This window comes from Sus scrofa, chromosome Y (genome assembly GCF_054392235.1).
Source record: "Sus scrofa isolate SSC_HxYL_T2T_F1_AM1 chromosome Y, Sscrofa_HxYL_maternal_Yorkshire_Landrace_v2.0, whole genome shotgun sequence".
In the NCBI taxonomy this organism is placed as follows: domain Eukaryota; kingdom Metazoa; phylum Chordata; class Mammalia; order Artiodactyla; family Suidae; genus Sus; species Sus scrofa.
This window is the reverse complement of record NC_139402.1, coordinates 8,530,382-8,557,941: the sequence shown is the minus strand read 5'-3', so window position 1 is coordinate 8,557,941 and position 27,560 is coordinate 8,530,382. Positions and strand designations below refer to the sequence as shown.

Genomic DNA, 27,560 nt, shown 5'->3' with positions numbered 1-27,560 from the left:
CACTGGCCCTTTTAAAGGTCCTCTGCCCTTTAAGATGTGTTCCTTTTTATCCCCGCGCCTCACCCGAATTCTCCTTCCTGTTGCACTGGCAACAATGCAGTATTTTCACAGGAGTTATTTACCCATCTGTTTTTATGAAACTGTAGTGCTTTATGTGTGTTTCATGTTTATATAAATCGAATTGATATAAGTGCCATTATGGGTTCATGTTTTCACCTCAAACTGTGCTTATAATTTCTACCCACGTTGCTATGTCTCTTAGTCCTCTTGCTGAATAATAAGTTGGCACAAATTCTGTGGATTAAGCCATGATCCAACTCTGTCCCTTCCTCTGCTTGGGGAAAGGCTGGCAGCCTGGAATCACAACTAGGCAGTGCCTTTCATGCTCTGCCTTCCCTTTCAGTTTTGCCATGACTTCTATAACCACGAGGAACTAGGTTCTACCAATGAACTGGGGGTCCTCGGAAGAGGACCCTTCCAGATGAGGGCTTCAGTCCCCGAGGATACCTCGATGAAGCCATGTGAGGCCCAAGCAGAGCCTCTAGCCAAGTCACATCCACACTCTTGACCCACAGAAACTGCAAGATGACAAGCACATTTTCTGCTGTTCAGTGTGCTGGTTCAATTCCCAAGAGGGACTTTGGCTTCCCCCCAGATCAACTCTCTTGGTCCCAGGACAACGTGATGGGACAGAACCAAAGGTCTTTGCTTGCCCTGGTCTTCACTGCTCCCGACACCCCACATTCTGTGACACAGGCACACACTTCTCTTGACTCTGATATTAAGTTTACGGCTTGGGTTCACAAGGTTGAACTGTTTTGATGCAAATCAGTGACCCCGGGCCATGTGCTGGCATTGTTTGTACAACCATTATTATGGCACCCATGCCAGATTTATACAGAGAAGTTTAATGAGATCATTCGTAGGCATCTTCAAAGCACCACCTGGCACTTCACAGATTCTCACAAAATAGTCACCATGACAGTTATTCCTGCTTAACTAAATTTAATGCAAGGGAATCTGTGTGCTGTAGATAACACTAGGTTCTCAGCAGTGGGTATAAAGGCCAAATGAATAAACTGAAAGAAATACCAACATTATTTGATACCAGTTAGGAGAGAGCAACTGAAGGAAAATTAAGGAACCCATCCAAGCATTCCATGTGTAGACACAAAGGGTGAGTAGGATTTGTTCCCCTTTGCCTTTTTGATTTCAAATCTATTTGAGTAAGAGGTCTCTTCATATTTCATACTAGATATCCACAGTATCATCAACCAGAAGAACACTGTCCTAGCACTGCAGGAGAGGGAACAGCGACATCCACACACACACTGCACCATGAGCCTCATCAGGCTCTCCTGGTGTCTGGAGGAGGCACTTGATCTTGTGGCAACAGCTTGAATCTCAAAATGCAAATCTCGTGAGAAGAAGCAGGGCCAATGAGAATGCCCTACCTGGACTCCCTCAATTTACCAAACTGTGTCTATCCACATCCAAAGGGGTTGTATATGTCACACTTCTCACCACGGCCATCGCAGGCCACTCCTATGGGTGTGAAACCAACTGTCCCCTCCTTTCAGAATCCCTGTCCAACAGCAGCCACTTCCTGTCCTAAGCCCCAAGCATGGACTGGCTCCCCCTGTGCGTGCCATCCGCACACATTCTCAAGAGCTCTCTCCACTTCTCCACTCACTTCTACAGTCACACCTGGAGGCCCCCACCCCACAGAAAACCACCATGTGGTCTGTTGAAGAGGCAATTTAGAACAGGATCATACATGCTGGACACGAGACGCACCTTGCCACGAAGTCTGGTGACAGCAGAAAACTCTGAAGGCTTCATATTTTGGAATTTAGGAGGAGCAGCAATGGGGAGTAAGGACCACTCTGCTCAGTGTGGCACGCTGCAAAGATTGGGGATGTGCAAAGATCAGAGGAGGGAAGCATATTCTGTTGGAGAAAAGTGATGGGATCATGCCAGGGAGACATAACGATGGCTCTCAGGCCAAAGGTGGGCTTCCAGCTCGTTTTGGAGATGAAGTTTCATTGGAACACGGGCATGCCTATCTGATCACATGTCACTTAGGTCTGGGTGCAGAACTGAGACCTACCCACAGCAGAACTGAGTAGTGGAAATAAGGACCTTACAGGTGACAGAGCCTAAAATATGTACTATCTGACCTTGCACGGGAAAGGAGACTTAAGCATACGGACCCCTGCCAAGGAGGGAGAGCACATGGAGGCTGGAACCAGCGACAGGTTCCAATCTCAGCAGTAATTGCATCTTGCCGTTTTGGAATCATTGATAGGATTCAAACAGGTGGAACAGCATTGAGCCCAGAGCATGAGAGTCACTTAGATGGCAGCCGTCTTTCCACCCTTTGCGTAGTTCATTTAAGAAAAAGCAATCAGTGTTTTCATTCCTCACAAAGGGTGCTGTTTCAGAGAACAGTCAATGCAGCCAGACACCATGTGTCTACGTGCTTCCGGAGGGATCCACTACCTATTTTCTATGTAAGATGCACCAAAGGAAGGTTCAGCAAAAATTTCCCAACTAGGATTTCATTTAATAATTTTACACCATCAGGAGAGATAAACATTCCATTTTCTGATGATTTCTAGAGAAGAAAACGGATGTAAAATCAGATCCCAAAGAGCAGTCAAGATATAACGGAAAATCAATTTGCATAACCTACCATGGATAGCTTTGGCTGAATGGGATCCTGACAATAGCATGGTCCTATGAGTATTATCTTTGATATTAGATTCTCAGAGACAATTTAAATAGAATCAAGGTGACAATGTTCTTGGAACAAAGGAAAAGTGCAAAGTAAAAACTCCTCAAATGCTATAAATAAATTGGAAAGGGAAGACATGCTAAATCTGGGTCCGGGTTTTAGATTCAAATTTTCTATTTTGCTACTCTGGGCAACAGAAGCAGGGGTCAGCCACCAGTTCTTTGAAAAACAGCCTGACGTCAGATCATCCAACAAGCATCTGCTGTTTTTTCACGGCCCCTGCCCTTCAGGGCCGCGCTTGGACTCCTGTGTTTGAGCACGGATGCCCAGGACATGGCCCTGCCTTTGGCACTGGCCTGTCCATTTCATAAAGCCCCCTCTGGCCTTCTGGCCGGAATCTACCTGCTTGTCGCTAACTTACTCAACCCCTCAGTCCCCACGTCTCATGTCCACATTACCTCTGGCCCTACGGACACCACTGGCCACAACATTCATTTGCATAGCTTCATCTTTGTGGCAAATGAAGGCGTGTTTCTCTAGCACCCTTTCCTCAACGCCTCTGGGAAGACTGGCAGCAGGGAGAGCACACAGCACATTCCAACGAGCTGGCCAGTGAATATGTAGACTTCTAGAGTTTCCTTTCTACGGGAGCCCTGTCCAAAGCAGCTGGCTGGCGAGTCTGGGAGTCAGCGTGAAGGACTGTGCCAAGCTTGGCAGTGGCCCTGCCCCTGCCCAGAGCCAACACGACCACCCGGGGAGAGGATGCCATCTCTGGCCCACAGGGACGAGCTCCAGGTGGACGGAATAAACACCATTCTGTGAAAATCACCACTGGATGACTGGATTGCAACAAAGAGGCGGCCATGGGAGCGAGAGCAGACTTCCTGATAGGAAACGTGCCTCGATCCTTCTCGCGCTAATGGCCTTGGCGTCTGAACGTACCGGGAAGGGTGTGAAGAATAAGCACACCCAGGATGAAGACCTCTGTCCTGGCTTCAGTCTCGCATACGTAGAACGGCTCCAGGAATGAAGAGGCTAAGCTGTGTGTGCGCCGGGCTCTTCCACGGGGATCAAGACACAAAACGCCATTGTGGGGTGACGGGAGGAGGTTCCCAGAATGTGAAACGTCACCAAGAGTGGAAGAGGCGGACCCTCCTGCTGCCAGACGACCTGCAGAACAGGAACGTGAAAAGGCCTTAGCCGAGGGTTGCCTCCATTCCTTTTGAGGTCTCTGTCCAAGAGTTCTGGAAGAGCCTTTGCCTGCAAATGGAAATTGACCTCTTTGAAGAGTCCTTTGGAAGAGGACTGCTCTAATTAATAGAGAATCTGCTCATGGGAACCAGTGGCAATTTGGAGGCAATGCCCTTACACTTTGCCATCAACACTGAAGAGATAAAAAACCAGAATAACAGTAAATACACACACACACACACACACACATATACCCCTCATTAAGGAATTAATCTTCAAAATTCATAAACACCTCCTATAGCTCAATATCAAAAAAAAAAAACCCCATCAAAAAAGGGGCAGAAGATCTAAACAGACAATTCTCCAAAGAAGACAGGCAGATGGCCAAAAAAACACATGAAAAGATATTCAACATCAGTAATTACCAGAGAAATGCCAAATCAAAACTACTGTGAGGTACTACCTTACACCAGCCAGAATGGCCATCATTAAAAAGTCTACAAACAATAAATGCAGGAGAGGGGGTAGAAAAAAGGGAACCTTTCTACCCTGTTGGTGGGAATGTAAATTGGTACAGCCACTATGGAAAACAGTATGCAGATTCCTCAGAAAACTAAAAATAGAGCTATCGTTTGATCCAGCAATCCCACTCCTGGGCATCTATCCAGAGAAAACCATGACTTGAAAAGATATATATACTCCAATGTTCCTTGCAGCACTATATACAATAGCCAAGACATGGAAACAACCTAAATGTCCATTGACAAAGGACTAGATAAAGATGTGGCACATATACACAATGGAATATTACTCAGCCATCAAAAGGAAAGAAATAAAGGCATTTGCAGCAGCATGGATGGACCTAGAAATTATCATCCTAAGTGACGTCGGTCAGACAGTGAGACACCAGCATCATATGCTCTCACTGACATGTGGAATCTAAAAAAAGAACACAATGAATTTCTTTGCAGAACAGACACTGACGCAAGGATTTTGAAAACTTATGGTTTCCAGAGGAGACAGGTGAGGGGTAGGGGATAGGCTGGGGGTTTGGAATGGAAAGGCTATAAAATTGGGTTGTGATGATTGTCGTACAACTCTAAATATCATAAAACTCATTGAGTAAATAAATAACTTCAGGGACACTTAGATAAGCCATTTATCCCCTCAACAATCAAGCTTGGCCGGTTGCTAATTAGAACTCTTTAAAACAGCTTCTGTTTAGTTGGACGTTTACATTGAAGAACACGTCTGGCTACAGTGATTCAAGTCTGTGAAATACACTTCCAGTGAGGTCTGTCTGAGCCTGGCCTCTCCCATGCCACCATCCTGGAGGGACCTGGTTTGATTTATGAGGACTCTGCGGAGGCCACATTCAGGGTTGGCCAAGTCCTCCTTCTGTTATGCATCACAGAGACACCCTGGCTGTGCGGCCACTGCACTCACAGTCCCGGGAGGCATTCTCCTTAGGGGAGTGGGTGACAGCAGTTTGGCTGTTGGGGCTACATTGACTTTGCTTTTTTTCCTTTTCATCAGAAGAGGAGAATCGCTTTGTATTTGCAAGTCAAATGCCCTTTTCTCTAAAGGCATTTTTTCTTTTTTTTTTTTTTTTTTTATTTTCCCACTGTACAGCAAGGGGGTCAGGTTATCCTTACATGTATACATTGCAATTACAGTTTTTCCCCCACCCTTTAAAGGCATTTTTTCTAAAGGTCTGCTTTCCTTTCTCCATCTGTAACAATTTGCTTCTACCTCCTCAAAATTAGTTGTTGTTGTTGTTGTTTCAGGCTCTCTCTACTTGCAGAAAGACAAAACACACAGCATTGCTGGGAAATAAATGAGACGCGGTGGAAACACACCCCTCCCAGCTTCTGGTGACTCATCCTACCCCTCCAGACCTTCTCCTCTGAGACTCACGGGTTCCCTTTGGGAATATGGTCTCATGGGGTGCGGTCTTCTTCACTTGGAAACCAGCCTGCTACTTCGGGAGTCCCCAGGTAGGCTTACTCTTAACGGGAATAAGCTCGTGGAACATTTCGGATGGCGCCAGTGGTGTTGCCACCAAAAGATCCAGAAACTGAAACAAGACCTTGACCTTGCGATGGAAGACACAGAGGATGAGGGTTAATGAAATGAAACGGTGTACAAAGATTCTGCAGCAGCCACACCAGTTCTCCACACAGGACATCAGACCCAGGAGGGGTTCATTTCCTGGATCTTCAATAACCAACTGTGTTAACAGCAGAGAGCGAAATCTCCAGACTAAGGGAACCATATCAAATGATTCTAGGAGGACACGTTCCTCTTAGAGAACCGTTTCTATGAGGGAAGCCCAGCGTGAAGTTATAACATCTGAATGTGCCCAAATCTTGAACTCACCCCTCCTTTATTCGATGGCGGGGAGTTCTAAGCAATGGACCAAACCCAGTCCATTATTTTTTTCTGGAGTCTTTCAGGCCACCAAAATAAACAAATAAATACAGAAATAAGCTCTTTCAAAATAAACAAGCAATCCTTTGCACAGAAGAGGGTTATTGTACCCTGCTGCATCATCAACAAAGCACTGATTGGCATCAGATTAAGAAACAAGATACCTGAGGGGCTTCGGCGGGCAAATGACTCAAAACGCTACCTCTGGGGCCAGAGGACACAAAGAACCACTCAGACTGTCATCCCTTCAGTGATGGACTTGAGGATTCCCAGGGAAAGTTCTCTCCATTACCTCCCCAAGAGCATGCCGAAAACTGCCAGCGCAGAGCCCTGCCCCCGGAAGTCGGACGCTTCCAATGAAGGGCTCTCAGAGGTAGTTCTGCCAACCTGGGAACACAGTGGCTTCTGGAAGCAGCCATGAAGAAATACAAAGACCCTCTGTGCAGCAGTTGAAAGATTGTTTTGCAAATGACAGAAAAATGGGGGTTCAGAGAGGATAGGTCCTGTCAAGGAACATATTTAAAGTATAGGAGCATTTGCCTTCTTTGGAGAAATGTCTATTGAGGACTTCTGCCCATTTTTCAACTGGGTTGGTTTGTTGTTGAGTGTATGTGTTGTTTGCATATTTTGAAGATTACACCCTTGTCAGTTGCATCTTTTGCAACTATTTTCTTACATTCTGTAGATTGTCTTTTCTTTTTTTTTATTGTTTCCTTGGATGTGCAAAAAGCTTGTAAGTTTGATTAGGTCCCATTTGTTTACTTTTCTTTTTATTTCTATTGCCTTGGGAGACTGACCTGAAAAAACATTTGTACAGTTGATGTCAGAGAATGCTTTGCCTCTATTCTCTCCTAGAATTTCATGGTGTCAGGTCTTATGTCTATGGATGGCCAGGAGGCACATGAAAAGATGCTCAACATCACTAATAATGACAGAAATGTAAATCAAAACTACAATGAGGGAGTTCCCATTGTGGCTCAGTGGTTAATGAATCCAACTAGGAACCATGAGGTTGCAGGTTCGATCCCTGGCCTTGCTCAGTGGGTTAAGGATCCAGCGTTGTAGTGAGCTGTGGTGTAGGTCGCAGAGGCAGCTTGGATGCTGCATTGCTATAGCTCTGGCGTAGGCTGGTGGCTACAGCTCCAATTAGACCCCTAGCCTGGGAACCTCCATATGCTGCAGGAGCGGCCCCAGAAAAAAGAAAAAAAAGACAAAAAAAAACCTACAATGAGGTACCACTCATACTGGCCACCATTAACAAGTCTGCAAATAACAAATGCTGGAGAGGGTGTGGAGAAAAGGGAACTCTCCTACACTGTTGGTGGGAATGTAAATTGGTGCTTCCACAATGGACAACAACATGAAGCGTCCTTAAAAAACTAAAAAGCAGAACTACTATATGATCCAGCAGTCCCACTCCTGAGCATGTATCTGGAAAAAAGCTATACGTCCAAAAGATATATGCACCCCTCTGTTCATTGCAGTGCTATGCACAATAGCCGAGACATGGAAGCAACCTAAATGTCCATCAACAGAGGAAAGGATTGAGATGATATAGTACATATATGCAAACGGAACATGCTCAGCCATAAAAGAGAACAAAATCATGCCATGTGCAGCAACATGAATGCAACTAGAGATTCTCATACTAAGTGAAGTAAGTCAGAACAAGAGAGACGAATACCATATGCTATCACCTGTATGTGGAATCTCAGCTATGGCACAAATGACTCTATCTACGAAACAGAAACAGACTCACAGACACAGAGAACAGGCTTGTGGTTGCCAAGGGTGGGGGTGGTGGAGGGGAGGACTGGGAACGGGGGATTAGCAGGCACAAACTATTATGCATAGAATGGATCGACAAGAAGGTCCTACAGTACAGCACAGGCATCCAATCTCCTGGGTAGACCATGATGGATAATAACATTTTTAAAAGAATGTATATATATTACGACGGAGTGACTTTGCTGTATAGCACAAGTTGGCACCCTGTAAATCAACTATACTTTAAAAAAAGTAAAGTGCAGGAGTCTTATGCTGGGCACTGCCAGAGGCGGACAGATCCAAAGAGACCTTAGCATCGGCTGAGAGATGCTTAAGGACGTGCTGGCTGGAAGGAACCGTGTATGGAAGCAGAGCTCTGAGGTCCGAGAAGCCAAACCTTCCGACCTCCTTCACGCCCGCTAGAGGCGGGCACGGCTCCTTGAGGAGGGAACCCAGACTTATTCTGCATGACAGAGCCCTTTGATTCTCATTCAAAAAGACTCACCCTGTGTGTCGGAGTCAACAATTTTAAAAAGAAGCTCACTTGGCTGGGCTAGAGTTGAACAGTTTTATTATACTAATGCAGAATTTATTGGCCTCTGGAACCTTGTGTTCCAGGTAACAAAATGATGGTTTTTAAAAACCGGATTTGAAAATTCATAGTGAAGGCAGTTGGCCTACATAATGAAATAAGAGCAAATCAAAGTTTTTATAAATCAAAATGGTGGGGTTTTTTCCCCCTCATAACGAACATTTCATGTCATGTAGCGTTAAATGCCATTATCCAAACTATGAAGTGACAAACCGTGCTTGGCAACGCGAATGCCACTGCACCAGGAAGCTGAGCAGGGCTGTGAGCCATGGGTGCTAAGGACCTCCACATTCATAAGAAGGATTTCTGGACTCATCCTTTCATGAGTTATAATGAGGACAGACCCTGAGACAACCTCCCAGCCACATCCCTTGTGGCCCATAAAAAAGACTGGAAATTCGGAGTTCCCGTCGTGGCGCAGTGGTTAACGAATCCGACTAGGAACCATGAGGTTGCAGGTTCGGTCCCTGCCCTTGCTCAGTGGGTTAAAGATCCGGCGTTGCCGTGAGCTGTGGTGTAGGTTGCAGATGCGGCTCGGATCCCGCGTTGCTGTGGCTCTGGCGTAGGCCGGTGGCTACAGCTCCGATTCAACCCCTGGCCTGGGAACCTCCATATGCCACGGGAGCGGCCCAAGAAATAGCAACAACAACAACAAAAGACAAAAGACAAAAAGACAAAAAAAAAAAAAAAAAAAAAGACTGGAAATTCAAGCAAAGTTGTGTTTCTAATGGGGTATCACCCTAATGGCCTCCTGTGTCGGGTTGGGGAGGGGGCCAGGTGGCTGGTGTTTCATGCTATGTCAGGGGGAGGTGGGGTCCCAAAAAGCCATTCCCAGGGACTGATGGATGACAGACAGGCATCCTCTAGACCAAATGCTTACCATCTGCAGAACCTGACTTCTCTTCCTGCCACTTGATCATGGTCACGTGTGTTAGAGGTTCTTGGGAGCCTTGTCTACAACCCTGAGTGTCTAAAGGTCTATGTGGACACGGGGTGTGGTGCTGATCTGGTGAAGTCCCAAGGTCCAGAGGATCTGGGAGGGCCGAGGGCAAGCAGAGAGTGCAGGGTGGGGCAGCCAGCATCCCTCAGGTTGGTGGGACAAGAACGTGCTCTTCCTTAGGCTACATGGACGATGCAGGCTACCTGGCACTTTCCTACCTTTAAGTTAATGTGACTGAGCGAACTCCCATGTGGATGTCTGGGTGGGTCACACGCAGAGGAATCTCTGAGAGCTGGAAGGCTCGTTGCTACCAAGGGCGGCTGTGCCCTGGGAGGACACCCCCAGGCCTCCCCAAGAACAAGCATTGTCAATTCATAAGAAGACCTGCATCCTGCACTCAAACACCTGCCCCCAAACTGGCGCTGATCACCAGCCAACACAAGCAAAGAGAACCCTAACATGGCAAGATCAGCTCCAGAAATCATCTCCCCTCTTTAAAAACATTCTTTTTCAGCTGCTCCACCCCTGTAAGAGGCGGAGCGGGAAAAGGAGGCGGCAGAGGAAAGAGTCAAACCCTATACTCTTTCCCTTCTGTACGACCCTCAGCCACAGGCTGGGCTCAGAAGAGACTCATAGGGTTGGACCCAAACTTGAAATTCAGGGGACCATTTCTCACCAGAAAAACGAGACTTTCCCACAAAAAGGAAACTTATGCTCATAACTGGAAATGCCTGGACAGCAATAGGATATGGTCAAGATGTCTTAAAGGCTCAAGAAAAGGTCTTTAAGGAGGTCAGTGGTAATGAACCTGACTGGTATCCATGAAGATGCAGGTTTGATGCCTGGCCTTGCTCAGTGGGTTAAGGATCTGTAGTTGCTATGAGCTATGGTGTAGGTCGCAGATGTGGCTCGGATCCTGTGTTGCTGTGGTTGTGGCATACGTCAGCTGGCAACTGTAGCTGCAATTCATCCCCTCGCCTGGGAACTTCCACATGCTGCAGATACAGCCTTAAAAAAAAAGAAAAAGAAAAAAGAAATGGTCTTTAAGCTAGAGGTGAAGTTAGAGAAAGAGCCCCTTTCTCTGCGTGGCTCACCAGGCTCAGAATTGCCCAATTCCCTGGCTCTATTTCTTACCCAGGCATATTTTTTCTCTGGTGTCTCCATTAGTCCGACTGCGACAAGCAGGTGGCAGGCTCACTGCTCCTCACCTTCTGTGCCATCAAGCCTTACCCTATCCACCACAGGATCACGCATGCCAAGAACCTTCTGTTTTTCATGACCACCCTCCAAGCAGATTTTTGCAACTTTTTTGCGCATCAACACCCCATGAAATTCTAAAACCGTGGATATCCCTGTATGTGTTTCTCTACTGTATTATTTCATGTTTTATATCTAATATACTCAGATTTTTTTTCCACTCTCCACTCCCAAGACCATTTTCTGAGAATGCCTGCCTTAGACAGCGCACTCACTCCCTCTGCCTCAGGTCAAATAAGGGGGGAAGTGAGTGGCTTTGCATGTTGTGTAGGAAGGAGCCACAAGGTTGCAGAGAGCAGTCTCCCCAAACACCCAAAGGCGTGTTGGTGGCAAGGCACCAGCCCAGGTGCCATCTTGCCCACCAGCCACAAGGGCCACGAACCACCCACTTCATCCGATGCTCTGCACAAACGCCATGGAGCAGGCCTTCTGGTCGAACCTCAGCAGCTCTGTTTCCATGTCTCTGCTTTACGGTTCTGCACCGTGTGCCAATTTATAAAACTGGTCCAGGGTTTTCCAAAAAAGTGAAAAGTCCTTTTGTCTCAATTTATCTGAATGGCCCCTGCACTTGTGGTTTGTGGCTCTGTGTTGAATAAGGTTAGGATGCGTATGTGAGTTTTACCAAAAAGGCAAGAATAGTCTCAGGGAGTCTCAAAAATGTTTGTGGGATCCCAGCAGACAGGGAGAATGTGTTCTTTCTGGAGACTGTCCTGGGTCCCTGAAATGACCTGGTGGGTAGTCTGCCCCTAAGCCCCACTCTACTCACCCATGGGCGAGTTCTGCCAACAATGCGTATTTACAGCTTGACGTACGTTTTAGGGGGAAAAAACTAAAGCTATTCTACAGCATGTAGCTTTTCTGGATTTCATCACATTTTATTCCACGCAATCTAAGGGGGCTGATGGAAATTGAAATAGGACATTTCTGTGAAATCCGATTATGATCCATTTGAGGCTTATTTCATGGTGAGCAAACACTCCTACAAGAGGCTGACACTGTATGTGTCCTGGCTCTTCCTGTTTGTCCAGTTGGCAGCAGGATGATTCAAGTGTGAGAAGTAACACAAGGTCTTTGCCACCAAAGGCAATCTTGGTGACTCCATTTTGCTCCAGTTTTGGCAGAAACACCTTCCTGCGACCCCCCTCCTCTTTCCCTCTTCTCCCAAGAACACTTTGTTTCAAATTAGCCAACCGGGAAGAATGTCCTCCCTGACCTGACCCATGGGAAGGGGACAGGTACATCCCCTGCGTTAGGGATACATGGGAGGGTCTTTTCTTCTTTGCGTGCACTTTTTGAGCACCTGTGCCCTTCTGTAGAAGAGCCTTGTTGAGATCGCCCCGTATTCATGTCTCATTTTCCAACACTGACGATCCGAGCCATGTCCCCAGCACAAGCAATGACATCATTCAGCGTATCTGACACAACAGCACAGAACTGGAGAGGGACACCCCTGCCGGAAGCCCACCTGAACTTCTTCCCCTGCTGGGAATGAAGGAAGGAGGGACAGGGCAGCTTGATGCTGAGACGTTAGGAAAAAACCAGGGGAGAATCCCAAACTTGGCTTAGAGGCTTCTGTAACAGGGCCAGGTGACTTCTGAGCTGTGTTTTGTAGGACATTGCCAAGAAGAGATGGAATAGGATCCAGATGCAGGAAACAGCTTGATGAGCAGGTCTCAGGGGTGTCCAGTGCATGATATTTCTGTGGATTCTTCAGGAGAAGTTGATATGAGATGTAGTGGAGGGGGTTGGGAGCAGGGCTGCTAAAGAAAAGAACCCCTCAAGAGGGGCTCAAGACTCTCCTCAGTCCTCCAGACTCTTCCAAGGTGCCAGCCAATGTGTTTGAGGTTTGCCCTATGTGACGGCAAGTCCCTGAGAGTTCTAAGCACGGAGAGAGGTTTGTTTATTATACTGGCAGGTTCAAAGTTGCACAAAACATAAACAGTATCAAAGCTATGCCCTGTGATTGATGCAAGGCTGGGTTTATGACTGTTTCATCCCAGAGTGGATACTATGCAGAAGTCCCGCCACAGAACTGAGTCTTACCAAGATTTCTACTGAGGATTAACAGGGTTAAGTACCACTTCTAATAAAAACATTTGCAATTATTTAAATACAAATGTCCCCACGTTTGGTTTGAAGTATTCCTTTGAGCACAGATACATGCATATAAATAAATTTGTAAACGAAGAGGGGAGAGAGAATATGTGTATGTATGCCTGTATCTGAACAACTGATTTCACGGTATTTTAATTTACTGACAAAGGTCTTTGATAGGTTCTGAAGTCCAAGTGAAATCACAGAATTTAAATCCCAAAAAGAATGGTGAAGTAGGAAATTCAGGAGAGTAACTTTAGACAGAGTCCTAAGGAGAATTTGAAAACTGCAGAATTAAAAAAAAAAATCATCAAGCTGCCTATCTCAGACCACGGTCAAGTGTATTCTCCACTGAGTGAAGAACTAGATTGAATCCTCATGGATACAATTAACTGATGAGCTGCAAATTGATTTTGTTTTGATGAAGGACAGAGAATTTGCTCTGAAGAGAATCTGTGCCAACTGCCCAATTCAGCCCTCTTCCCATCATTTGATTTTAATAAACCAAGTACGTGAGTTTTGCACATCGTGGCCGTAACCAACAGGCATTGCCTGCAGCCATTTGGCAACACACATCTGTGCGTTTCCATGATCTAATTCCACCACGAGTGTGATACTTTGTGTGGAACAGTTCTTAGCATTTATGAGATCATTGCTAATCGCAACGTATTTTATATTTTCATAGAAACTTCATGTTAGAGGGTGAACACATGCACACACAATTTCCAGCTGTACGTATGACGGCAGGCCTGTGGGTGGGGCAGAAAGGGGGTCTCTCCTGAGGAAGGAGGTCTACGAGCTCCATTATTTGGGTGACTGATCAGATGGGATCCATTCCAACATCTTTAAAGTTATACTCTCTTTACAAGAGCAAAGATTTCTTTGTGTGTGTCTTTTTAGGGCTGCACCTGCGGCATATGGAAGTTGGCAGGCTAGGGGTCGAATCCGAGCTGTGGCTGCCAGCCTACACCACAGCTATGGCCACACAGGATCCAAGCCACATCTGCAACCTACACCACAGCTCATGGTGACACTTGATCCTTAACCCACTGAGCAAGGCCAGGGATCGAATCCACATCCTCATGGATACAAGTCAGGTTTGTTACTGCTGGGCCATGACGGGAACTCCCAAGAGCAAAGATTTTTTTTTTTTTTTTTTTCTTTACCATCTGTCGCAAACTGAAAGTCGTGCTTCTTCCACTGTGCGCAATGATTCTGAGCTTATGAAAATTCCCTATTTGTTGGAAGTGGCTCTCCCTTAGGAACATGAAACGGAGGGGAACAAAACCAAAGCTCACCCAGAGGGGGACGGATCACTTACTTCCAAGTTACTTTATGAGAAGATTCGCAGCAGGACTGCTGGAAATCCTGGACACACCCAGCGCCACACATACGGAAAGAGTGAAAAGTCGGGATCTGGAAATATCAACTGCAGGCTATTACCAAGTCAACGCCCTAAACACAGAAACGCACTTATGCTTAAACCCCGACAGCTTCTAGAATTTCTTCTTCTTAGTATCTGTTCACACCGATGGAGAAAGACTAGGATCATGAGATGTGGCCCAAGGCTCCTCGTGATCTTCTGAGACCACCTATTTCATGGATACTCAGTGTAGGCTGAATAAATGGTTTGATGAAGTGCCTTATAGAGTGGAACTGGTTTCAAATCTAAAGTCTTTTCCCTCTATCTCTTCCCCAGGGGATTTCCTGGCCAGTGTTTGGACATGACATATGCTACATGATCTCATGAGCCAGAGCTGCCTGTTCAATCGCTGTTGAATGGAAGAGACAGAGCTCGAGCAGGTGATGAAGCCAGGAATGTACACACATCCTTTGGACCTGGATGCTCTTCTCTGATGAGCTTATAGATGTAACACCGACCATAGGAAGGTGCCAAGGAGGATCTAACGGGAGTGGACCATGGGCTGATGGCCCATGTTTCCCTGGGATGCAATGGGCAGCTCGTCATGTGCAGAAAAATCAAGTAAGAAAGTTTATCTCATGTATATTGAAAACTGAAAAAGCAAGCAGCAGAGAACGTCATAGCACTATTGCTACGAAAGTAACAGGGGATCATGTTTCTGATTAAGGAGCGGTGGAAGGGTTTGGTCATTGCTCAACTCATGCCAGTGAGTAGATTCTCAGCGTGAGTTGGCCAGAGGGTGTACCTTAGACCCCCCTGCTTGCTTTGTGCCATTTCTCTAAACAACAGGCTCAAATTACATGTGCAATCAAACATATCTCCAAGAGGCTCTGTCACTGACTTTCTTTTCCTGAACTTATTCAGACCTTCTCATTCCAACCAACACGTCATCTTTCTACAAATAGAGAAATCTGGCGTCTTAGCTCAGGCTGCTGTAACCCAGTCTTATACACTGGAAGGCTTATAAAAACCAGGTATTTATCTCCCTCTGTTCTGGAGGATGGAAATCAGATCAGAGTCCCAGCATGACCAGGTTCTGGTGGGGGCCCTCACCTGGGTTCACAGACATAAGAATTTGGGGTACACCAATATCCGGATCATAACACTTGGTCTTTTAATAACTTGAGCAACTAGAGCAAAAATCACTAATTAGAAATCCTTTGCTTTTACTGATTCAGATAAAATTGCCTTCCATATACAAACATCCTTTTAGAAAGATTCTTTAGAAGTCACTGTACCTCTTCATGTTTTATGGTAGATGATAGACTAGATGAAATAATAGACTATATAACAGATTACATAGATAGAACCACAGAGAGAGATGCAAAGAAGGAAGGAAGGAGGGAGGAGAGAAGGAAAGAAGTAGTCCTCCTGGTTCTTCCCCAAAGAAAGCCCCAAACAACAGCTTTCATGCAGGTGGCTGATTTTGGCAGTATCTCAGGGACTGGGGTAAAGACTGGAATGAGCTGTGAATGAATGGGGTGAATCCACCCCTATCAGCTGAGGCATGAACAGACAGACTTTTAGAATTTCACCTTTGGGAAGAGCATTTGCAGTCGACCCTGAGCCACACAGGGGTTGGGGCGTGGACCCTCCAAGCAGTGGAAGGTCTGCATCCAACTTCACAGTTGGCCCACTGTGTCCACGGTTCTTCCAAATATTCCGCATCCTTGGATTCAACCAACCGGGGATCCCGTCATGCTGGAGTGTTTACTGCATGGATGAGTGGACCGGTGCATCTCAAACCCGTGCTATCCAAGAGTCAACGGCATCCAACAGCATCATGCCCATGAACTGCAGGTGGTCCCAAGAGCATCAGTGCCTGGTCCTTCTGCATTAGCAAGCTTGTTCACAGGTGACTCCTGGGGTCCCACAAAGCTCTAGTCTGAGAAGGTCCAAGACAGGAGCTAAGATGAGCAGTGTGGACTCAGGAAGGGCGATGCCATCAGGAAGAGGGAGTCAGACCTGTGAGGAACTGCCCAGCACAGCCGCCGCTGGGTTCCAAGGAAGGAAAAGTCAGACACGGGAGACAGAAGTGCCCAGCTGCTTGGCTTCTGAGGAACGTTTTCCTGTCAACCGCAGTGCTGGCATGAGGACTGCAGGTGAAGATGCCGTCTTCACAGTCTCCACTCAAAGGAGGAGACTTCTCACTCTGCTTAGAGAGGGCAACAGTCAGGGGCACTTCTGGAAGACCTGTGACGTTAGTGCTGCGCCAGGTCCATCGGCAGGAAGAAAACAGAGGTGACAAATGTGCTTTCATGGCCACTGAAATTGATAGCAATTTATCAATTTCATAAAGGTGCTGATCTCACCCATGATAACCTAAGCCATTTTATGACATGGGTGACATGTTTTGACCACATCATTTCTTTGGACAGTGAAAGAAGCCTAAGAATCCGTGGTCCATGCTTCAAATTCAGTTTTCAAACAAAAATACAAATGCACAGTGTTTATTTTAGTCTCTGCCAACAAACCAGGGGGATTATATAACTCTGCGTATGACCGGAAAATGGCAACGGTGCCAGTATTTTCCCAAAGTGTGAATTTTATTATCAGGCAGTCCTTATTTCTCATCTAGGTTCAGTAGCTACAGGACGCCAGATACAAAGAATCAGTCAAGAGAGCATGAAACATATGCAGGAGGAAGGAAGTTAGTAAGAAAGAGAGTGATGGCATGATTTCCTCTGGATTTTAAAAAAACATTGGCATGATATACAAATTATCTATATACTTAGATGCACTGCCATAAAATTTGGACATCTCTTCTTCACTGAAATTCAAAAACAAAACGAATGCGGTTGCTGTTGGAAGCGCTTGTCTGTAAATCTTCCAGAATTTGAGGTCTATCCTTTTGTCCCGGAAGAGGTAAATCGTTCCGTCTCGTAGCAAGGAAGTACAGAACATGACTTACTGAGGTCCCTTTTCGCTTTTTAAAATATTACCGAAAATTATTTTAGGAGCCCATATAATTGTGCTTTCTATTTGTCATAAAGAGGTTGTAAGGCTAATGTCTTCATCATGGCTTCTGCATCATTCAGTTCAAGAACATCTTGGCCTTGATTCCGACTTTTTTTTCCGTGCCTGGGGTGGCTGGCCCTCTGGAGCCCTGGTCCAGTGCCTCTGTGGATGGACTGAGCTCCTCAGGCACCCGTTTAGGGACCAAAGTGTTCCGTGCTTAGATCATATGCCAAGTTCTACACGACGCCATCCAAGGGAAACTATGCCCTGGTTTCTGATGCATCATCCGGTGGGCTTTTCTTTCTTCTTCAGAGTTACTCACATTGCCTACAGTCAAGGTGATTTGAGCATCATTGTCTACGATGTCATCATTTTTAAAAACTCCTGAGATTTTGCTTGAATCATGCTGGCAGGATGCTAGCATGTGGCAGGCACTGAAAGGTACCGAGGAATGAGGTCCCCGAGGCACGACAACGCAAGATAATACCCATCATCAGTAACGCGACAGCCCCCAAATTTCAGCGCTACCTGTCAATTCTCCATGGATTGAAAAATATCCAGGAGGGTGCTACAGGGCTTTTCTCCCAGAGTGAATCTCGAAATCCAGAGTGGAGGGCTACTAGCTCCTCTGGGAGGTGAGCATGAGAATCAAGATGGAACAAGGAGGTGAGAGGGGAGAGGAGAAGAAGGGATGGTGCAGGTGACCGGTGTGTCACTGTGCGGGAAACGGCCCTGGACCACTCGGCTCGGTCCCCAGGGAAGCCCACAGGCCGCGGGACTTGGCTCAGAGTGGCCTGGACCAGGGACGAGCCCTACGCATCTCCCGCTCCCACCCTCTTTAACTGGGTGTTACTGCCGATCCCCACTCAGGAGGGACTTTAACTCTGAGCACACCCAAAGGCCGGGACGGCTTTTGCAGCCAGAGAAGGCCCTTGTCTGGGCCGCTGCAGGCACAGAAGGTTGCACGTGTGGAGACAGGGTTCTTCAGGATGCATGTGGCCCCAAGACGGTTGGAAAGAACACGTAGGGGAGCCTCGGGCTGAACTAATGCACCCACTCGCTTACGATACAGCAGCCACTAATGATGGCAGACCCGGAGCTCAGTGGGGACACGAGAAGAAACAACTTCTTCTTACAGAGGCTCGCAGACTTCAAAAACAAACGAAGAGTTACCCAAGGGGAAGGGAGAGATGGCCTGGGGGTTTGGGACTGGCATATGCACACTATTGTACATGACTGGACAGTCAACGGAGACCTGCTCTACAGCTCAGGGAACTTAACTCAATATTGTATGGGAAAAAAAAAAACAAAACAAAAAGGAAAGGGAGTTCCCGTCATGGCTCAGTTAACAAACCCAACTAGTATCCGTGAGGATGCAGGTTCAATCCCTGACGTCACTAGTGGGTTAAAGATCCAGCATTGTGGTGAGCTGTGGTATAGGTCACAGACAGGCTTGGATCCCACCTTACGGTGGCTGCTGTGTAAGCCAGCAGCTGCAGCTCCAATTCAAACCCTAGCCTGGGAACCTCCATAGGCCCTGGGTGTGACCCTAAAAATACCAAAAAAAAAAAAAAGTGTGGTCTATGGGGGAAAAGAATCTGAAAGAGAGTGGATGTGTCACTGAACCACTTTGTCGTACATCAGAAATAATCACACATTGTAAATGAACTCTACTTCAATAAGACGTTAACACAGGAAAAAAACAGTGTTCTTTTGCTCTTCTCGTCTTGGCAATTTTCTAGTGCTCCAGATGAAACAACACAACCCCTCCATCCCAGCTTTTCCCTCATGAGCATCATTCAGGGTGCTCTCTTTTCTTATCCCATGGCGTTCTGGTCTCATTTCCATTTTAATGCCTACCATGCTACATAATTAAATGAGCAGGTGTCATATCTCATTTATCCAACGCTCAACAATGTTTGCTGAATTCACGAATGAGACACCTATGACTAGCTTTCTATCACTGCCATAACTAGCCTTGTGCCACAAATGCAGTGGCATAAGACAAACAAACATTCTACATTTCTGGAAGTCAGGAGTCCCACACAGGTCCCATGGGCTAAAGCCACGAAGCAAGGCTGTTCCCTTTTTAGAGGTCTCAGGGGAGGCTCTGTTTCCTGGACATTCCCAGCTTCTAGTGGTGCCTGCATCCATGCACTCCTTGGCTTGTGGACTATTCCGCCACCTGAAAGCCACCAGTACTGCCACAGTCACGTGTCTCCACGATGCCCCAGACACTGGAAGGAGAATGTGTGATGCCATTAACCCCCAGGGTTTTTTTTTTTTTCCATTCTAGAAAGCCCACGAATCCATCCTTTGGGCAAAGCACTGCCAGTGAAGGCACTGCTCTTCTCTTCCTGGTGGAAGGGGATGCAATTCTAATGCCTGGCTTCTGAATTTTCTTCCCACCCCTGGCATGCTCCTCTTCCATCATGCTGTGCTAATGAGAGAGCCAAGTGCAAAGTGATACTTTACTCATAGTTGATAATTCTGCATGTAACAGTCCTCAGCTGTTTTCCTGCCTCCTCATCTGTCCTAGTCTGATGTGACACTTTGTTTCTTTGGTTGAGAGGCAAGCCTGGGCACAGCAGATCTGTGGTCATTTGATGGTGACACTTTGTAATGAAGGGTAACACTCCCAAGTTCACAGGAATGGCTCTCCCAAAAGAAAGGACTGAAGGATGGCAGTGACATAATCAAAGTAGTCCAGTTCAGGCTGGTTATCATACTATGTCCTTCTCACCCCACCCCCACCAAGTAGTGTAGACAATATTATTAATGTACCAACAGGCTGTTACCACTAGTATTCAAAAGAAGGCCAGGAGTTCCCACGGTGGCTCATTGGAAATGAATCTGACTGGTACCCATGAGGACACAGGTTCAGTCCCTGGCCTTGCTCAGTGGGTTAAAGATTTGGCGTTGCCATGAGCTGTGGTGTAGGTTACAGATGCAGTTCAGACTTGGCATTGCTGTGGCCATGGTGTAGGCCAGAGGCTACAGCTCTGATTCAAACTCTAGCCTGGGAACCTCCATACGCCACAAGTGCAGGCCTAAAAAGACAAAAAAAGAAAGCCAGGCACACAGTTCATGATTAAACACACACACACACACACATATATCATGAAGTTATGGAGTTGAGTTTAATATTCTTCTCTCTGCATTGAGTGATAATAGAGATACCATGATATTTAAAACTTTAAAAAATTATTTTAAGATATTACTATGCATTAGAATCAGAATGTTAAATATTAAATATTTTATAAATGCATTATAAATGATGATGGTAGGAAAGTTAACAAGAAGCATCTTAGGATAAACATTTAATCCAAAAAGGCAGCAAGTGAAATCACTACCACATACTCAAAACTACCTTCCACGTGCATTCAAAGTGACTTTGTATTACTTCCTATTTATATGGTATAACTCTTCAAGCTAGATTCCCATTGAACAGATGGAAAAAAGAGAGGCACAGAGAGGTTAAGAAACTTCCTAATTGTCACACAGTAACAAAGAAATTAATTATTTTAATAGAAGCTATGGATAGCAAAGGAGTAATTATTTCCCCCTTTTCACTGTATTAGATTCCCCTGAACAATTGAGCAGCAAGAAAGGCAGCACCACCTCCCCCTTGATCGCTACTTTCTACAACCATGCATGTTTATTACAATCAACAAACTTGTACAGACACACCATCATCACCCAAAGTCCACAGCTCACACTGAGGGCCGTACATGCCACGGGATTTGACAAATGCGTCATGACATGGACCCAGATCTACAGCATCGCACACAACAGCATCACGGCATCCATCAGAGATCAGTCCTCTCCACTCACTCCTCACCTTTTCCTTCGGAACCTCATCTCCTGTAACCTTTGTTAAAACCCTGTTAAATCATAGATCCCTCCATTGTACAAAGAGGAATCAGATTAAATCATCCCTTTGTTTCCTGCAAAGATAGGATGAATGCATTTGCAAGCGGGGGAAAAAAAAGCTATGTCATTTGTTCGCTTAAAAAAATATAGGGGTCAGGTTTCTTAAATCTCACATAAATTAGTCAGTATGAGTTCCAGTGCTACAAAATTCAAAGAAGCCATTGTCACACGTTGGTAGGAGTTCACAGCCCCAGCACTAACACATCCATAACAGTCCCAGAAGGAAGCTGAGCCCATCTCTACAGAGTATCCAGTCAATTCAAGCTAATTTAAATGATGGCAAATATGAGAGACACTGCATTTCCTCAAGGCTCAAATCATACATCAAACTCAGGATGGATTTGACTTACAGAAGGAATGAGGTACATGAAAATAAAAGAATTTTACCCCAAGCATGGACTTCCTAACAGAGTTCCATTGGAGCTGTGGCAAATTGGTTATGCACAGTTGATGCCGCTGAAACTCACGGAGTGAGCTGCATGTAAGGAAAACGGAAAACAGTATCAAAGGAAAAATGGAGACTTTTAATAAAGTACAGTCCTTTCTCTAGAGAACAAAGCTGACAAATAAATATTTCATCCAAGTAAGCCAAATTTTAAATAAAACACATTGCCTAAAGTTTATGGTAATAAGGAATACTTTTCATGGAGTGTGTCTATGTAGCATGGTTTGAAAGTAGGATGCTTCCAATTAGGATGACTAGTGCCAGCTACTAAACTATTGAATAAAAAAGCTACAAATAGGACCACAAAATGGGTCACAGAACTCTCACCCAAATACAAGGAAACCCTCTTTCTGCCCCGTGGTTGCACAGGGTCTGAATTTCCTTCCACAGGTCGTGTCCTTGAGGCGAGGCAATTCTGATCTGAGGAGCATGAACTCATTAGACCATCATCCACCGTCAAAACCAGTGTAGAGCTCAAGTGGTTATTCTGCTACCCAGCCACAGAAAATGATGCAAAAAGCAGTGTTTGAGGCAAGAAGAACCTCATACTCAGTTTTTCAAGGTTCATCAAAGATAGAAAAGTGGGAGTTCCCATCATGGCACAGCAGCAGACACGAATCTGACTAGGATCCATGAGAACGCAGGTTCGATCCCTGGCCTCACTCAGTGGGTTAAGGATCCAGCTTGGCCATGAGCTATGGTGTAGAGCGCAGATGTGGTTCAGATCTGGCATTGCTGTGGCTGTGGTGCAGGCCAGGGGCTACAGTTCTGTCCACCCCAAGCCTGGGAACCTCCATATGCCACGGGTGCGGCGCTAACAAAAGACTAAATAAGTAAATAAAAGCTAGGAAAGTGCACTACCCAAGTTCAGTTACTGCGTGGACCGATGAATGTATGAATGGATGCAGAGATGGTAATTATGTACTAAGACAGAGAAGAAGCTTTTACCAAAGTTCGCAGACCATTGGGAAGTGAAGAGATGGGAGCGCCCATGTGTAGCCAGGAATGTCATACATGGACTTACACATCCAAGGACTCAAGAACAAGCACTTTCAGGAGGAGAGTGTGTGGCTCAGCTGAACTGGGCAGGTCTCACTGAGGGCAGGTGTGGGTGTCTCCTGCAAAGTCGCTCTTCTTTCTTGGGTGCATGTCCCCTGTGACCAACGACCAAGCCCCAGTGCTGCCTTTATCCCCTGGTGTGTTTACTGGACAAAAGTCACTTGTGAAAGAAGACATAAATTATTCATGTGCTTCCCAAAATGGTACGCCTTCAAAACATCTGTCTCCCAGTTGCATAGAAGGAAAAGCTATCATCTGCACAGAATTACCAAAAAATGACTGAGTGATTATTTCCAACACATGACCTTTGCTGATTCTATAGACAGATGATGAAGGAAATCTGTCAAAGAAAAAGGCTAGCATACATTTAACGACCAGGATTTTCAAGAGCAATACACTTGTTGAAATTAACTCAGCAAAATGTGCTACATACAGAGGCTTTGAACCATTCACAGAATGAAGGTGAATTACCCTGGATCTTCCTTGAAGCTCAATCAGGGGCTAAGATTTTTTTTTTCTTTTTAATAAGTTATCATTTCATTGCTATGACACAAAGTTCTCATTTTATTTTAGTATTTTTGCTTTTTAGGGCCACACCCATGGCATATGGAGGTTTCTGGGCTAGGGGTCCAATCGGAGATACAGCTGCTAGCCTACACCACAGCCACAGCAACATCAGATCCGAGCTGCATCTGTGACCTATAACTCCAGCTCACAGCAACGCTGGATCCTTATCCCACTGAGCAAGGACAGGGACCGAACCTGCAACCTCATGACTCCTAGTTGGCATCACTTCTGCCGCACCACAACGGGAACTCCAAAGCTCTCATTTTAAAAAAATTGTACTGAAATATAATTTACAATGTGTGTTAATTTCTGCTGTACAGCAAAGTGATATATATATATATATACACACACACACACATATATATATATATATGTATATATATATATATATATATATTCATTCTTTTTCGTATTCTTTTCCATTACGGTCTGTCAACATATAATGAACATAGTTCCCTGTACTATAGAGCAGGACCTCATTGCTTACCCATTCTATATATAACAGTTGCATTACTAATTCCAAACCCCACGTCCATCCCACTCCCTCCCCCTCCCCTCTCTGCAACCACAAGTCCATTCTCTCTGTGACTCTGTTTCATAGATAAGCTCATTTGTGTCACATTTGAGAGTCCACACAGAAGTGATATCGTGGTGCCTGTCTTTCTACATAAAACTCTGTAAAACAGACAGAAGGTCCTTTACACCCCCCATACATACATACACATGTTTTAAATAGTCTTTTATCTTTTAGTTTTTCATTCATAGCAAAATGGAGCAAAGGTATAAAGACCTCCCGTGTATACTGTATCCTGACTCCCGCCTATCAGCACCCCACCAAAGTCTATTATTTACAACTGATGAACCTCCACTAACACAGAACTATTACTCACACTCCACAGTTTACATTAGGGCTCACCTGTGATGCTAAATATTCTATAATTTCGGGCCCTGCATACCCATCTGACAGTATCATACAGAGTGGCTGCACAGCCCCTAAAAATCCCCTGTGCTCCACCCATACGCCCCTTCCTCACCCCCCGTCCCTGGTAACCATGGACTTTTTTTTTTTTTTTTTTTTTTTTTTTTACTGTCTCCATGGCTTTGCCATTTCTAGAATATCCAAGCAGGAGTCATACAGTATGTAGCCTTTCCAGATTGGCTTCTTTCAGCCAGTAATAAGCATACAAAGATCCCGTCATGTCTTTTCATGGCGTGTTAGCTCCCTTCTTTTTAACAATGAATAATATTCCCTTGTCTGGATGGACCACAGTTTATCCAATCCCTGCTGAAGGATGTCTCTGTTGCTTCCAAATGTTGGCAATTATGCATAAAGCTGCTCTAAGCATCCATGTCCAGGTTTTTGTATATTCATAAAACAGAGGCATGAGCCATGAAATCAAGGGGTATGATTGTTCTTTTTAATGAGGCTTAGGGCACTTAGGAAACTCCCAAGTCTGATAGCAAAAACACACATACGGAATGGGGGGGTTGGGACTGGCAGATGCACACTGCGTTATATGGAAGGACTGGCCAGTGGGGACCTGCTCTCTAGCGCAGGGAACTCTACCCAACATTCTGTGATGCTCTGTGTGGGAAGAGAATCTGAAAGAGAAGGGAGGTGAGTATATAGGTCACTGAATCACTTTGCTGTACAGGAGAGATGATCCCACCTTGTCAATCCACTCCACTTCAATAAAACTTGAAAAAATGAAAAAAACCACACCTCACACACATACACGCACATACGCTTGCACATATAGACACATGAAAAACAAGCCAAACAAAACCCCTACACAGGGCTTGGCCCTGGCATGGAAACTCACCTTACTACACCTGAGTGACCTATTTCCCAGGGAAGTAACCAAATTATCGCTAAGTACATTTTTTCTTTTCTTTGGAAAGCAAATGAAGGCAGGTTAATAAGATCCCCCTTTTGCATGGTATTTTGTTTGTTTGTCTTTTTGTCTTTCTAGGGCCATTCCTGCAGCATATAGAGGTTCCCAGGCTAGGGGTGGAATCGGAGCTGCAGCCAGCGGCCTATGCCACAGCCACAGCAACGCGGGATCCGAGCCGCGTCTGTGACCTACACCACAGCCACAGCAACATGGGATCCAAGCAGCGTCTGCAACCTACACCACAGCTCACGGCAACGCTGGATCCTTAACCCACTGAGCAAGGTCAGGGATCGAACCCGCAACCTCATGGTTCCTAGTCAGATTCGTTAACCAATGCGCCACGATGGGAACTCCTGCAGGGTATTTGAACTGTGATATTTTGAGGTAAAGTAGATCATCGTGCAGAAATGAGATGGGTGTCTTGTTTTGAAATACCTGACATTTCTCAAGGTTGACTACGAATGACTTTAGAGTACAATATTATGTAAACTGTCCGCAGAAAAATGATACCTTTTTGGTGCTGTCAGGTTAATTGATAATTCACAATATTGTCATCTGAGAGCATTGTCATCTTCATGTTCAAAGCCAGAAACCACAGGGTCAGTTGTATTTTCCTTAGCACAGGAGATGAGAAGAAACTTATTTTCTCTCATCCAAGTGACTTAGAAATATTTCCTCTTACAAATGGAAAGAGCAATAGGTGGGATAATCTCAAAATGTGAACAAATATTCTCATAGCCACTGATCCAAAAATACAACTTTTTTTGTGTGTGTATTTTTTAGGGCCGCACCTGCAGCATATGGAGGTTCCCAGGTTAGGAGCTGAAATGGAGTTACAGCTGCCGGCCTACACCACAGCTACAGCAGTGTGGGATCTGAGCCGCATCTGCAACCTACACCACAGCTCGTGGCAATGCCAGAACCTTAACCCACTGAGTGAGGACAGGGTTCAAACCCGAGTCCTCATGGATACTAGTCGGGTTTGTTAACGCTGAGCCACAACAGGAACTCCAATAAAACTTATTTTTTGAATAGTCCTTACTTTTCCTTGACCTCCCTGAAAGAGCTGTATAATTTTTCACTTATTTTTTTCCCATGTTGTACAAGCAGCTTTGTATCTTTTAAGCATCTCTTACAGAATATCACTCTAACACAAAAGAAAAGAGCATATTATGGCTTCCATTTAATTCTAAATCTCTGAAATTAACCATGTACAACTTTAAATGGAACATAAAATAACCACGTCTCAAAAGCAGTGCAGATTTAGAATTTAATGAAGAAATCTAATATAAAATTAGATTGAATAAATCATTCCATATGGTGTCCTTTTAAATAAATGGAAATTTTTTTCTTTTTAACTCATTTCCTCCCGGCGCTTTCTGTCATCAGAAATGAAAGTTTCTATTGTACTATTCTTGGCAAAGTGCTAATGATTGAAATGGTATTTGCTGGCATTAAAACTTCTTCAGAGGACAATCCAATTAGGACAAACCATATGAAACGTTAAGGTTTCCAGAGCAAAGATTTTATGAGGGGAGGAAAAAAACCCTAAGCATATTTCTATATTCAGTTCCTATTTCTAAAGCTTCAATTCAATGATTTCAGCATTACATAAGCTTAAAATGCAAAAGCAACCTTTCCCAACCTGTTCACATCACACACCCAATGAAATTTTTCTAAACTGATTTTTAAAATAAAACGTACTTTGTCCAGAAAGAAATAAATAGGAAAGTAAACAGTCCTAAATATCTGGAAAGAATTTATTGATCGCAGAATCTCTTCTTTAATTTTCTGGGATTTTTCCACACGCCCTTCCTCCCTGCCCCCCTGCCCCATTCTTGGGGGAGTTGGAAAGTTGTTTTCACCTATGACATAGAAGTTCCTTTGAAACACCATAAATGATTTTCTTTTGAGGCAAGTTGTGTGAAGACAGTGAGGCGGCTGTGCTCCCCATGCAGTGAGGAGACAGATTTCTGTGTCTTGGGTCTGGGTCTGTGACCCCCATACCCCTGCAGAGAAGATGGGGCAAGCAGGTGTTTAGACTGACGGAAACCTGAGGACCCAAAGGACACTGAGCCTATCCAGGATGACACTCACCACGTGGAAATAACAACCCCACCCTTCCCCCACCCACCGCCCTCCCACATCTCCCTCATCCGTGACTCTCCCCTTGATGCCAACTGTTGGCCAAACCCCCTTACCCTATAAGAGCTGAAAAAAAACTCCAACTGTGGTGCCAAAAAATCAGGCAACAAATTCCAACTCTATCACT

The 27,560-nt window shown here is 45.2% G+C and overlaps 1 long non-coding RNA gene across 29 annotated transcripts in view; it reads right to left on the bottom strand.

Annotated features, from left to right (window-relative positions):
* LOC102166211 (uncharacterized) overlaps nt 1–27,560 on the bottom strand; it is a 544,835-nt gene that overhangs the window by 242,925 nt on the left and 274,350 nt on the right. For 21 of the 29 annotated variants that reach the window (XR_014836088.1, XR_014836086.1, XR_014836092.1 and 18 more), the window contains one exon: nt 3,680–3,907. The exons of the other annotated variants lie outside the window; for them this stretch is intronic. This is a non-coding gene — a long non-coding RNA (uncharacterized LOC102166211). Of the gene's footprint in view, nt 1–3,679; nt 3,908–27,560 lie in introns of those variants that run through there. 29 annotated transcript variants of the gene reach the window in all.